The sequence below is a fragment of the Pleurodeles waltl genome, chromosome 6 (genome assembly GCF_031143425.1).
Source record: "Pleurodeles waltl isolate 20211129_DDA chromosome 6, aPleWal1.hap1.20221129, whole genome shotgun sequence".
NCBI classification, from domain to species: domain Eukaryota; kingdom Metazoa; phylum Chordata; class Amphibia; order Caudata; family Salamandridae; genus Pleurodeles; species Pleurodeles waltl.
The window spans coordinates 124,485,653-124,500,778 of record NC_090445.1 but is presented as its reverse complement, the minus strand read 5'-3'; the positions used below and the strand labels follow the sequence as shown (position 1 = coordinate 124,500,778).

The window sequence follows — 15,126 nt, the reverse complement described above, 5'->3', positions numbered from 1 at the left end:
CCCGCCATGCGGTCCCCGCCATTTGCCCGCTCCGCGGTCAAAAGGCCACGGAGGCCATTCTGGCTTTCCCGCTGGGCCGGCGGGCGCCCGCCAGGCGCCCGCCAAAGGAGCGCCCGCCGGCCCAGCGGGAAAGGCCCTGCAACACAGAGGCCGGCTCCGAATGGAGCCGGCGGTGTTGCAGGGGTGCGACGGGTGCAGTTGCACCCGTCGCGATTTTCACTGTCTGCTATGCAGACAGTGAAAATCATGCTGGGGCCCTGTTAGGGGGCTCCACAACACCCGTTCCCGCCATCCTGTTCCTGGCGGTCAAAACCGCCAGAAACAGGCTGGCGGGAAGGGGGTCAGAATTCCCATGGCGGCGCTGCTTGCAGCGCCGCCATGGAGGTTCAGCCCTGCCAGGGGTATTCCGTCGGGAAACCGCCGGATCCCCTTTTCTGACCGCGGCTTTACCGCCGCGGTCAGAATAAGCACTGAAGCACCGCCAGCCTGTTGGCAGTGCTTCCGTTGCCCGCGGCCCTGGCGGTTTAGGACCGCCAGGGTCAGAATGAGGCCCCATGTCTTTTTTTTTTTGTTATGTTTGTTTTATGGTTATTTTTAACCAAATAAACATATTTCTGATTGATTAATTGTTGTTATTGGCTTGATTGAGTTCGGAGTCTACACCCTATGTCACCTGCCTGAGTAACCCTAGGACACCTCTACCTAGTAACCCTAAGGGCCAGGTACTAAAGGATTGTACTTATTGCTCTGTTTGTGGTCAATGGTATTGTAAGCCCCAGGTCATAAGAGGTATAAGGCTCTTGTTGTCACAATTTGAACCCAGTAACTCCTGAGAACCATGAGACTCTCCAAAAAGGTCCCACATTGGGCATTCCTGAAATCACTCTCAGCAAGGAATGGTTTCACTCTTTTCAAGTGGGTAAATTTCATTGAAAGGGACATGTTTATATTTTTTCCATTCACTCTAATGGTTGAATAACAGTAGATGTATCATTCTGTACCTAAACGTTATTGTAGATTTTTACTTCCATCAACAGTATTTGCCAGAAGCCATTCTTGTTTATAATTGGGACAGGGTACTGCTGCTGCAAATGTGTTTGACATAAGGTGTAATAAAGGAGTACTGTTTCAAGATTTGATACAATCTTAGGCTTCAGTCAGAAGCATTAATAGACAGAGATCTTAGGTCTAACAATTTTTGGAGCCAGTTTGTAAAGGTTGCGATCAGTCTGACTACCACCTGAACTCTAAATTGTACAGCATTTCTCTGCTTTAAAACTCATTTACTAGTTTTCTGTCTTGTCTTCAGCTGGCCAGATCTAGTTCTGAAAGGATAAGCTTGCTGCAAATGTTACTTTATCTGCTGTCTCTATTTTGAAAAGTCCCCTTTACATCATTAATGGTCAAATAAAAATCAGGGTTTATAAAGCACGACTACTCACCCATAAGGGTCTCAAGGCGCTAAGGGGGGTTTGTCCTCTGAACTTCAGTTGAAGAGCCAGGTTTTAAGGTCCTTCCTGAATTGAGGTAGCGATGGTGACTGCCTGAGGTGCAGGGTGTTCCAGCTCTTTACCGTGAGTTAGGCGAAGAATCTTCCACCAGCCGAGGTCTTCAGTATGCAGGGTACGGTGGCTAGTGCTTGAGTGGAGAGGTCTAGTGGGGGTAATAGCTGCATCACTATAATAGCAGAGCGATGCCGTTCCCAGTCAGGTCTGCAGAGGGACTAAACAAGCAATGGATTCTAAGAGCCGGGGCATGAGCTTTTTGAGTATTTGGTTGAGGCAGGTCAGTCCCCTCACTCCTGGCTGCACTGTGATAGGCAAGTTACATCTGAAGAACAGGCTGTGTGTGGCTGAGGTAATGCCAAGACAGCACAGTCAGGTTGGTGTGCAACACATAAATTAGCTCTATCTCAGGAAGAGTAGAGTAGCGAAGGAGAGATCCCTGAGACGAGAGAAGGATTTCCTTAAGGACATGGATAGCAAAGGCGTGAGTAGAGAAAAATGAGGTAGGAGAGCTAGCAATACCTGTACCATAGCTACTATTTAGGCCCCAATTCGGGGCAAGAATCCTTTCTCAGATGTGCCATCTCCGTTATAGTCGAGTTCGCAGAGGGTGAGTTGTTTATAGGGAGCGATATCAGTTTATTCATCGCCAGTCAACTTGACGGGTGTTGTATGAGACAGATTTGAGGAGGAGGGAAGTTGGACTAGCAGATGCTTGGAGAGGAATGAGCAAGACTACACACACTAGTCACACTTCCATAAAACATATGCATGCCTCAACTATTTCTCTGCAGGGGCAGGAGGTCTAACCTCAAATATCACAGACATTGCAGTATGCTCAATAGCTCTCTCTGATGACGTGGCACTCTCTCTCGCTCAACAGACCCTACTTCTACCCAACACAGACAACACCTGGAGACTCAGTGGATTCTTAATACACGACCCAACAATCTGTGATCATGTGTGAAGGTTATAAGTGACTACTTACACAGAAGTGTCCTTGTCCATTCTTTGGGACTCAATAAAGGTGGTTTACACAGGGGATCGTCATATCAGAGGCATCCTGGCTGCAGAAATTTAGATACGCAGTGCAGACAACACTTAAAGCCCAGCTTTGACACCTAGAAGAGGAATGCAAGCACATATATCATCCAATAAGATCTGTCTCACAGGGCATAACCTTCTACATAATAAACAGAAATACTACTCATCAGCAACAAACCTGGGATACTCTTGGCTGCCGAACTCGGGTCTCGAATCAGCCGGGAATGAGTAAATGCAGCAAACTATGAAGAGCTGGGACAGATCACAGCATGAGATCTGGGCCAGGTCGTAAGTGCTGTGTAAATGCAATAACAATAGAGGCACTTCAGACATGTGAAGTGACAGCGTGATGTCTATCCTTGGGTCACATAAACAGACACCATAGAGATAGCAGGTTCTATGAGAGAGTGGTGAGCTTTGGGCCCATGGACAGACAGCGTGATGAGCTTGGGGCTCACAGACAGTCTTCGCTACTAGACTGTGGCCCTTGGACAAACAGCCTTGAAAAGGTAGGGTTCACGAAAAGTGTGAAGAGCTTAGGGGCACTTGAGAGAACACCTGTGAAGAGCCTGGAAAAAATGCGATGAGCGTTGCGCCCCTAGATAGGGAGTGTGAAGAGGTTGGAACTGATTCAGCGAGGGGGCCTGCATGAGGTGGATTGGTAGCCTTGTCCAGGTCTGCGCTGCAAGGTAGGAGAAGGATCTGTCTCCCACTGTGCTCTTCCTGGTTCTAGGGGTGGTGGTGAGGGCAAGTTGAGGAGATCGGAGTTGTCTGGCGGGGGTGTAAAAAGATAGGCAGTGGTTGAGGTAGGCCAGTCTGATATTGTGCAGGGCCCTGTGGGTGTGTGTTAGGAGCTTGAAAGTGATATGTTTGTTGATGGGGAGCCAGTGCAGGTCTCTAAGGCAGGCGGAGATGTGGCTGTGGCAGGGGATGGCTAGGATGAGTCTGGCTGCTGCGTTCTGAATTCTCTGGAGTCTTGCCTGGAGCTTCTTTGTGATACCAGCATAGAGAGCATTGTCATAGTCGAGTTCGCTGCTGACAAGTGCGTGGGTGACCGTCCTTCTTGCCTCAGTGGGGATCTACTTGAAGATCTTCCAGAAGAGGTAGAGAGAGTTGAAGCATGACAATGAGATGGCGTTGACTTGGCAGGCCATGGACAGCGTGGAGTCCAGGATAATGCCTAGGTTCGGGCATGGTCGGTGGGTAGGGGGCGCTTCCAAGGGCAGCTGGCCACCAGGAGTCATCCCAGGCAGAAGGAGTGGGGCACAGGATGAGGATCTCTGTCTTGTCCAAGTTGAGCTTGAGGCAGCTGTTTTTCATCCAGTGGGCGACTGCTCTCATTCCATTGTAGAATTTGCTCTTGCCGATTCTTTGTTGGTGAGGGAGGGAATTAGCTGTGTGTCGTCGGCATAGGAGACTATGTTGAGGCTGTCTGGTGATTTTGGCAAGCGGAGCCATGTAGATATTGAAGAGGGTTGGGCTCAGGAAGGAGCCCTGGGGTATTCCACACCAGGTTTCTGTTGGTTCCCAGATGAACAGCAAGAGTCTGACTCTCTGGGTCCTTCCTGCGAGTGAAGGACAGATCCACTCCATGGCCTTGCCACGGATGCCGGCATCGTGAAGTTTGGTGCATAGGGTGGTGTGGGATATGGTGTTGAAAACGGCAGAGAGGTCAAAGAGGATGAGGGAAGCTGTGTCTCTATGGTCCAGTATGGTGTGGATGTCATCGGCAGCTGCAAGGAGGGCAGGTTTGATACTGTGGTTGCTCCTGAAACCGGATTGTGAGGGGACCAGGATGTGGTTTGACTAGAGGAATTCAGTGAGCTGTGTGTTCATGGCCTTCTGTGGTGTCCATGCCGGGGTTTGTGAATTCCTACACTATGTTAAAAAGCTCCTCACTGTTGTGTGCGTTGGCGCTGATGTATTCCTGGATGGCAGCCTTTCTGGTGCTCTAATGCTTTGCTGGTGCGCAGTGACTGCATCTTTGTATGCCGTGCGGTCTACCATGTTTTGCTGTTCCTCCATTTTCTTTCGAGTCGTCTGCAGGTGTGTTTAGAATCTTGGAGATCGGTTGTGAACCAGCTGGGTTTCTTGTGGTGCTGGTTTCGGGTGGGTTTTCTTAGGGGGCTACGGTGTTTGCGCAGTCGGCGATCCAGCAGTGGAGGTTGTGAGCTGAGTCATTTGCCTCTGTGGTCTCTGGTTGAATGGAGTAGTTGAGTGCATCGGTGAGCTGGGCTTCGGTGACCTTGCTCCGGGGCAGGGGTGGGGGATGGGTGGTGGCGTATGGTGGTGTTGGTGAATGTGAAGTGGACACAGTGGTGGTTGGTCCACAGGTGTTCAGAAGTGTGAGAGAGGGAGATGTTGTTTGCTGCTGAGAAAATAGGGTCAAGGGTGTGTCTTGCTAAGTGAGTGGGGAGGATAACCAGTTGCTTGAGTCCGAGGGTGGCGAGGTATATAAATACAATTACAAGAAGGACTGCAACTTTTACACCGCCTTGTCATATAATCGTGTGTTTGCTATTCATCGTCTCTTGGCGCTATTTTCTTTACAGTAATACCCTGATACACAAAAGAACTTAGAGCTATACAGGAAAAGGTGCGGATGATGTGTAAACGGAGTTTACCTAATGTACAAAAAAAAAAAGAATTCAATGCGCGGTCTGCTATTTCCATTTATACGAAGCTAGAGACCATTTAACTAAGTGAAGACCACGCTGTTTATTTTTATTTTTTAAAGAAAGGACACAGCGCCCTCCAGTGACTTTTTAGAGTCAAGACTGGCGATAAGATCCTGTCTTGGAGTAACTAACTCAGCACTTGCTTTTTCCTCGGCAGCAAGTTTTACACTCACCAACCTCTGCGACCCCATAGGAACAGTGTGGTTGTGTCAGAGTTTGATTCTGGATGTCTTAAAATTGGTTTTCTGCACGTATGAACACGGTACTCAGTGAACACAAAAATACACCTGGCTTGTCCAGCCGGCATGTTGTGTTTATTTATGGTTTACACGTCATCAATGCATAGCTAGTACAGGCAGATTGTTATAGTACTTCTGTAAAGTGGCGTAACAAAGGCCCCGGTGGTGCGGCGCCTACAAGGGCCCCACTGAGCACAGCACCCTGGCCTGAATTCTCCTGAGGGAGTCCGGAGGGACCCCCTCCATGTTCTTTGCAGGGGGTGTGGGTGTTGGGGGCGAGGGTACTCACGTTTCTTTACGCCACTGCTCTAGTAGTTGGAGGGGGGACAACGTACCTATAGTCCAGGTCGGTCATCTGTGTCCGCCATCAAGTCGTTCGCAGGTGGTTATAGTTACAGCTGTTTGGCAGGACCAGTAGTCCAGGGTTTATCTCGGAAACAACCAGGTGTTCACCTCTCCTTTGAATTTCATGTGCCCCTGTACAGTTCGTAGTTTACCTGGCAAGGAGTTCCAGAGTTTTGCCATTTGGACTGAAAACGCAGACCCTCCAATTAATTTATTTTCTAGACATACGATGATTTGCGCTGCTAGTCTCAAAAGTAGCGTTTTGTGAGGACTGTTTAAGCATCAACTGTATATAAAAAATGATCTTTTCCCACTGGTGGTTCCATGAAGATTGATTGCTCAGTTGTTGGAAGCCAGTGAAGGGCTTGTAAGACTGGTGTCGGCACTCTGTGTTTGTTGTAATTTGCATGTATAGAAGGAAGGGCTCTAGGATCATGCATACTCTGCCTTGGACATCATGATGGTGAGGATAATTAGTAGAATTTTTTGGCATCCAAGTTACAGGAAGACTAGTCTGTGTTTTCATTGTGTACTAGATGTTCCTAGCGTCTTAGTTAGCAGACTTGAGTCCATGGTTACTCCCAAGGTTCCTCACTTCTCTTAATATGGTTGGTGGAGCATCAAGGTCTTTGGGCCACGTGGTCATAAGTTGAAGGTGGTGTCACTGTCCGCAGGGCATGATCTCGGTTTTTGTAGTGTTGAGTTTTTGGTGGTCATCAAGTCTCAACATGTACAGGTCTTCCCGATAGCCAATTTTTAGAAAGATGTTTATGTCATCTGACTAATTGTAGCATGTCAAGTTGAAGGATTTGGTGAGCTCTGACAAGGGGTTTGGTACATATTTACAGTCGCGGCTCGCGCTGATTAAAGGGGGCGGGCGGCATGCGCGGGGAGAGGGGGAGAGGAATTAAATAAAAAATAATAATTAAGAAAAAGAAAACACTTACCTGCGCTCCCACATGGTGCCGCTCCTCTGCCTCCTCCCGTCTCGCTGCTGCAGGCACAGGCTCCCAGCCTGCCCTGCGCCAAATCCAGACACTGCTTAGAGCAGTGTCAGGATTGGCTGGGAGCACCCAGCCAGGGTGCTCCCAGGCCGACTGGAAGCCTGTGCAGGCTCTCTCCAGCCTGGCAACTAGACGGCCTGCCAAACACACATGCGCTCTGAGGGGGAGTGCAGTGCACCCCCCCTCTTTGTTCGTCACCCCATGGCCCTGCCCCTTTTCCCAAAAAACTATTGTAAACATAGTTTATGATTGTTTTGTTGGGAAAATGTTTGCAACTGCCGCTGCTGGCAGGGGGAGGGGTGAGACACTCCTCCGCCCATATGGAAGAGCCGGCCCTGCATATTTATTAGAAGATGAGAGACGATCGAGTCCTCTGGAAAATCACAATGCAGGGGAAGAGGTGCTGTTGTTAAAAGTGGCAGGGCTTCCAGTACTTGCCCAGTGGTGCTGGAACAGTTTTCAGAGTGGGGGTGCTGCCATCAATGTTACATGACTAAATTCAGAGGGGTTGTGAAAAAAAATCCAAGCGTCTTACAGAGGGCAAATGAGCAAATTTAGCAAATGAGCCACGCCCATATAGCAGGAGGGTGGTAAAGGTGTAGTAATTAGTGAGCGGGACATTTTGGAGCACATTTTCGCAAATTAATGACTAAACCGTGATGTGGCAGTGAACTGTCATTTACAGAGAGCACATTTTTCCATTGAAACGGCTCTTAAATGGCCACTGAATTTCAATCAGACATGCAGTTTTACTTAGATTTCTTCAAATATTTATCATTTGCGCAACACTCAAGTAAAGTGTGTCTAATCCTATTAAAAGTGAATCACACTTCAGAATTACAACACAAAGAAATGTGCCTATTTGTGCTTTTCTTGTTGCATATATATGTTGGAATGTTGCCACAGTTCATTTACAGGTATTTATATTTAATGTGATAGAAAAAAAAAATGGCATCTCACATTTTTTTTCCACACTCCCAGCCCCAGCACGACTATTAAATTGTTTTCACTACAATATCGTCTCACTTTTCAGCCAGAGAAGGAAAAATAAAACTAATTTCCATGTTAAAATAATAATTTGCCGGAAGAGGTTGCCTGACACTTGACATCTGTCTTTGAACACACAGCAAATGTGACATAATAAAAACAACATATATGAAGCCTCTTTATTCCTCATTCAGCTTCTGAATTCCAACATGATTATTCTGGGGGTGCTGCAGCCCCTCCTGCTCCCCTACTTCCAGTGCCTGTGGACTTGTCTGTCTTTGAGGTATGAGGCAGTTCATTTAAGAACTGGGTCACGTACGTCGAGATGTTGCAGTCTATGTGCATGCGTTGTTGGACCGTGTGAAGAGCCTCTGGTAGGTCCAGTGGTGGTAGCACCGCGACATCATTCTTGTCAACAGTACGTTTAAGGTCGTCCCATATAGAGATGACAGCTGATGCTGTGCCTCTGTCTGCTCTGAATCCACACTGTTGGTCCAACAAGAGGTTGGTGTGTTCACTGAAGCTGTAGAGTTGGTTGAACACTGTTCTTTTAATCAATTTACCCAATGAAAGTCTCATATGTGTACCTCCATCTAAGTGCTGCCATTTTGGAGTGACACCTACGTAAGGTGTGTACTTAGTTGCCAGACTGCACCTCAGTTGGTGCTACAGACTCCTACATTTGTTGTTATTGCACACATTGGTTCAAAAGGCATTGCAGTGCTATAGAAAATCCATAGGCATCTTAGGGCAGACAGCTATAAGCATTCAGTAGATCATATTCAAAAATACATCAGCAAATATTTTGTATTGCATGCAAATGCAGGACCGTCATGTCATCAGCAGACAACAATTCTACATTTTAGTAAATGTGTTCCTCCTTCATTCGTTCATACCAGTTATGTTTTTAAATGTTAACTTTTACGTTTACACTATATTCACAATAAAAAGCCTCTGAAAGTATTAACTTCCTTTAGGAAACATCCCTTCAGAACAGCATTCCAAATTACATATATGTTTTACTGCTGCTTTGAAAAGGGTGTTTGTGAAATGCCTGCTGCTTTGAGAACAGGTTTAGTGATGTAAACATGAATTTGCATGAATAGTACAACACAACTTTTTTTCATGCAAAAAGGAGATCATTCATTCCATCCTGCTTCAGATACTTTAAAGAAAGTTGCTTTTCCTGCTCCTGCAGCAGACACAGACCCTCCTGTCTATCACAGGTATGTTATCCCCATCTTGGTAAAACACTCAGCTCTTCCAATCCTGAAATCAGAGGTCAGCTACTGAGAGGTGACCACATAGCACTTGTAAAGTGTTTGATGAATTCTGGTGCCAAGAGTATCATTCTGCTGTACCTGTGGACCCAAGTGACCTAGAAAACATTGTTGTTAAAGTGTGATTACGCAGTGCATGGTGGGTTATGTGGGAAGTGTGACAGATCTGATACATGCAGAAAACACCATAGTCATAGAATCCGAACTTCGTGGGCTATAGGGGACCAAGACAGTATAGAAGCCAAAACAATACAGAGCAACATGAGACCACTGGGAGCAGAGTAAATATAAACTGTAGTTGAAATAGACGCCACCAAGATAAATAAAATAAACACGATGCTCGGCTTTACGATTAGCCCGATAAGTTCAGTTATTGTGGTACATATCAGAATGATAAGTTTGTCAGTTTTATCACACCGGCTACATCCCGTGTACAAAACAAACCGCATACATCCCTGTTTAAGTTCGGTAGGTCAAAGCTGCCAAAATGTAAAGGGTAAAAATAACAGGCCTGGAAATTACTAGGACATGCAGATTTTGTTCGGGGAAAGCACCCAAGTCTGCATGTTATGCCCCATTTTGTATCAAAACATGTAATAGGCTATAATTATTGCATGCAATAGATTCAGAATCCATTGGTGTCAGGTTCTATATCAATGTAGCACTAATCACATCTAAAACCGGGCCAGTTGTAGACGGGGCCTTTAGGTGAAAGGCACACTAGGGAAGAGAAAACTATAGAGCCTTCGGCGCGGGAACGAGTATAATGGAACTCCACGTCTATCTGGAAGGCAGGCAGAATTGTCGTGATCCACATGGAATTACTGATTTTACTAATGCACCCCTTTTATGTACGGTTCCCCCTTTTCCAGGCAGTTGAATGCAAAAATGTAGCACCTGCTCTGAACAGACAGTATATTTTTGCAGGGGCAGAGGTGCGAGGCCGGGTGTTTTTGCCGGCCATTTTTTCCAGCCGATATAGATCCACCAGTACATTAGTTTATAACAAAAAAAGACACTTTAATACAACTTTCTCACAATAGAAAATACCACGCACGATCAACAGAGGGCATTTATCGTTGGCACTAATAGGAACAGAACCTATCGTAAATAGCAGTCGAGTGGCTCAGCCCTTTGCCCCTTGAGGGGGTCTGTGTGTGTGCGTGTGTGGGGGGAGAGGCGGGGGGGTGGAGGGGAAACCTGCAGCGAAGTTTTCAAATTGTACCCCCAAAAAGTATATACTTTCTCCCACCTGCTCCGCTTCCTTGTTCAGGGTAAAATGACACAGTCCCTGGCAGTGCTTAATGTGTAAATAAAAACGTGCTGGTGCCCAAAGCTCTCTTCTTAACTAAGCGGCTGCTGCAATTAAATGTGCGAGCACGGAATACTGAGGCAGCGTACTCCTGAAGCCATCTCGGGCCTCGTCAATCCAGTTACGGCCCCTCTCTGCCCCTTCAGCTCACTCTTGCAGCTTTCTGCTTTCTCTATTTCTGACGCTTTTTCGTTTTTCTCTTCCTCCATCTTTCCCTTATGTGTCTTGTTCACAGTAAATACTTGAGGCAGAAAAATAAGTGCCGGTGCTCCGCACCAGAAACAACAAGCAAAAATTAAGCACTGGTCCCTGGCTGCCCTTGCAGGGTTTGTGGAGACCATCAGCTGGCAGCGTCTGCCGGCGTGGCTGATTAGTGAGGCCATGGAGTGGTTGGGGGTGGGAGTGTAGCACCACTCATTTCTGTGCATCTTGCACAGCCCACCAAGTGAAAGTGAGGATGTTATAGGGATACCAGCACCTGTAGCCACAGGTTAGTCATTTGTCGGGGCCCAACCAGACTCAGACTTCGGGGGTGGGTTGTCTGACACGTCTATTAGTGGAGGCGGAGACATCATAACTGCTGCATCAAAATTACTTGTGGGGGGCTGCCTTCACTTTTCTGATGCAGCACATAAAACAGTCATTCTTTGAGACTACATGAGGCACATAGTGCATCAAAAGCATGCTGCTTTAGTAACATTGTTCTCGACAACAGGATTTTAGGGCTCTCCCTCAAGGGATTTTAGCACAGTGAATGACAATGTTTTGTTTTTAATACACATTAGTCCATTAAACCTAGTGCATGTGCAACACCAGATTCTATTTTACTTAACAATCTGAGGCAAATCATACATTCAAATCCCACTGAGCCAAGCTGCACCACATTTCACCAAAGTTTATGCAAACTTAATCTACCTGTATTTCAGAAAATAAAAGGTAATATGGAAGCTTTCTATGCCGAGCACTGGGGTCACTTGATTGTGTCAGTTACCTATCCGACACTGGTAAATTATTGTAAAACCAACACATATATTTGAGGCACCCTAAGATAGGATTGAAAAGTAGTAACTGAATCTGCAGTTCATTTTGGAGTCTTAATGCATTAGTTCTGATTCAAAGTAGGATAAACCAACAGTATTTACAAAAATGTAGACTTGCTTGAGATGTAAACAATTATTTGAGTAGTAACACGATTAATTAATATGGATAGTTCCTTCGGATAATGCTACTTTTCGTGACCCTGTTAAGTATCAGTCCCAATCAAAAGTTTTGATTCAGTGATCATCTAGGATAATGAGTAATGATTCGAGTAAGCATTTTGAATACCATCAAGATAACAAGAAACTATTGTTTTTCTCAGTTTTATTGTCGTAAAGGTGCTCTTCAGATAATCTCTAGAGACTGCATTGGTCAATTAAATAGGCTTGAAACTGGTTGTAGATCTAGGCGGTGCATCCTACTAAAGCATATTCAATTGAATATTACATTAAAGACACATGATAAGGTCTAAAGGCAACAGGGTTTCGCTGTGAAGTTTGTCAGTGTGTGGACCCACTGATGAACTTCACGCAAAACCCCAGGCATGGTAAGATGCATATCGTAGCTCTATGACCTGCTTTTATCCAATCAGCAAGAAATATTAGAGGTATTTGTGTACTGCATTTTACATTAGTATGGCACTAAGATGTTTCTTTATTACAGGTGCCCTTTTTGTACGGCTTCCAAGAGGTTGCTGCTACTGAAAACCGATCTCTTCTCACCTACCCCTGCGTTTTCTTGCTTGTTCCTTCTGATGGAGAGGCCCCTACCAACGATCACTGACAGAATATTGAGGACAAAAATATTGAGTGGACAGAATATTGTGTCAAAAATATTGAGGCTCAATATATTGAGAATGTAGGTGCAAATAGGTAAGGATAGATCTACTATTCATGACTCCACATCTATGCACATTTAATATATATATATCCTTAAGGTACATGTATGGAGTTTAGTATAGTAAAACTTTTTCCTCGATATTCATGATAGATTGAGTCCACACAATAGTTTGGACTCAATCTTTTATCCAAACAGTCCCTACCAAAGAACTCCACTTACACGGGTGCCTTCCCTCAATGTGACTGAACAGCCTCTGCATCCTGAAAAACATGAGCATCTGGAATGTCTAACCAAAACTCAAACTAGATTTTTTGTGTCAAGCCAAAGAATCACCATCTTTCATGGATTTTCAGAACAACACATAGTGCTGGACAAACTCTGAACGCAATTGTTTCCACCCCAAAACTCAGTGACTGGACACTAAATCTTCCCATCATCTGGAGAAACCACCAACTCATCTCCTTCAACATTAACCTGGCCACCAATACCACTTTCATAATATCAAAGAACAACAATACCTTCTGCAGACTAGTTCAACTTCATCACGCTCAACTCTCACCTCACTGCATCCATGGCATCGCATAGCATCTACATAACAGAAGACCATACTATCCAAAGCCTCCAACACACACCACTCAAGCCCTCCTTGTTTCCTGAAAAACAGACCAAATGTACTGCTGCTCAATACAAATGAAAACATGTAAAAGAAAGCAAAACTGGATTGAATAAGTAAAATGACTGCAATGACAAATTCCACAACCCATCCTCCACAGTTACCAAGATAACACTATCCCAATAAATTTGTGATGCGCTTGCAGACCTTCTTGTCATAATTGATATTCTGGAACTTTGTTTCAGACGTATGTCATCCAGTAACCTCCATCCTCATTCCACAAAGCACAAGGCAGTGCTGGTGGGCAACTCCTTCCCACCTAGTTCTAGGAACTTCTCAATACTAGCCACCCAGATATCTCCCCATCAGACACATGCCCACCAGTAGAGGACATCCAACTTTCCACCTACAGGCCTACCTAGGCCTGGACATTACTCCTAAACTCAGACATGTTCCTCTTAACACATTTTACACAAAGCCAATCATACCAAAGATGAACCTTAATCTAGGCCCTATCGATCAAACTCTAACAGTGCACTCCTGTGCAAACTGTAAGAAAGAGCTGCTTTCACTTAAATGTCCAACTTTCTCTCTCTCGAATTGTCACACTGACTTCTAGTCTGGCAGCGGATCACAATACACGCCTATATCCACCCGAAAATCACAACGGATACGAATGGAGTCGCCACATAATGCATCTGGGCTATCTGCTTTGATTTAGTCTGCTGCTCCAACCTACTACAGGGCTGAGATCTTCGCATGCAAGTAATCATTTTAGACAGAACATCCTCCAACCTTTCTGGCAGGTGAGGCTTCATCTCATACCCGCCAAACTCAATGAATTTATTCCCTACTAACTCGGGAATGCTGGAAGGTTCTGTTATATTGCAACTCCTCTTGAATGATTACCTCAGCCCATTAACAGGCCTCATCAAGTCCTTTAATATAAACTATTACAGTGACATAGATGATATCCAGATAATGCTCAAGCTGGAAAACTTAGAGTGATCTGGCATAGACCATTACCCATAAGACCATAAGACATGGACCATTGAATGCTACTGAAACAACTTAAGTGAAACAAAGATGGTTACAGGTAGAAAATGGATGCACCATTCTACTACTCATAAGACTACAAAAAAGCAGCAGCACGGCAATTACTTCACCTCTACCTCAGATACCACATTACTTCTGCTCTCCAAATACTTGGTCAGATGTTGCTCCATAAAAACACTTTTCAATACCCATAGGGGAATCTAAACAAAGCTGCAGTGATGCACACAGACTAGAGCCTCAAAACTGGCACCCAGCCCTCTGTCCTTTCCTTCAGGAAGATACACACTGATGGAAACTCCTTCTCTGTCCACAAAGCAACATTTTAAAACTCATTCTCAGCAAAGATAAGAAACATCCAAAACTACCTCAGATTCAGGGATGCAGTAAAGATCTGGCTATTCTGTAAAAGGTGATGCCCCTACTGCAAAGATGTCCCAGATTCTAACAATTACACAAAGTTGAGTCAGTCACCTACTTCCAACAAGGCCGCCTTCATATCCCCGGTAACTGGGGGATCTTTAGTAGTGGAAAGATCATCCATCCTAGTTCGGTGCTTTTTTGGCTCAGCAAGATCTCTTCGAACTGAAGGGTTACACCTTTTTATGGGCGAGCGCAAAGCGCTCCGTCCCATGCTGTAATCTCTCTTTGGGCTTCCAAACACTCCCATGTCAGTCAGTCACTTTCATTGGCTCGTGGGCTTGCCTTTAAAAATCCACTTACTTTCATTTGTGAAAGGAATGCATATGTCATGCCTTTTCCGGTGTTTAGCCCACCTACACAGCACAGGTAAACTACTAAAACATACGTGGTTCGATGTTTTCAGCATGGTTTCCGGACTACTTTATCTGTTTATTTTCCACGCAGCGCTATCGTGCTGCATTTTACATAGCGCGATCGCACTGCGTTTTTTTTCCGTTTGATTCGTGTGACAAGAAAAGTCCAGTTAGGAGTTTACAATGCTAATAGCTCTAACTCGAGCAAATGCGAGACCCATTGCATTGAAAATGCTTGTTCTTTTAGCTGCTTGAGGTTTAAAAGGCTGTGCAGGATCGCTGACTGGGCTAGCAACAGTGATGCTAAGCGAGGAATCCTTGTTAGAAGTGTCAGAGTGAACAAGGGCGCTGGTGGCTGTTGTGTGTAACAAGGTAGCCCCTGCTGCTGATTCCCGAGCTATTGATGTGTTCT

At 45.4% G+C, this 15,126-nt stretch overlaps 1 long non-coding RNA gene across 1 annotated transcript in view; it reads right to left on the bottom strand.

Annotated features, from left to right (window-relative positions):
• LOC138301874 (uncharacterized) overlaps positions 1–15,126 on the bottom strand; it is an 81,624-nt gene that overhangs the window by 16,839 nt on the left and 49,659 nt on the right. The window contains exon 2 of the long non-coding RNA XR_011205134.1: positions 2,494–2,626. This is a non-coding gene — a long non-coding RNA (uncharacterized lncRNA). The remainder of the gene's footprint in view (positions 1–2,493; positions 2,627–15,126) is intronic.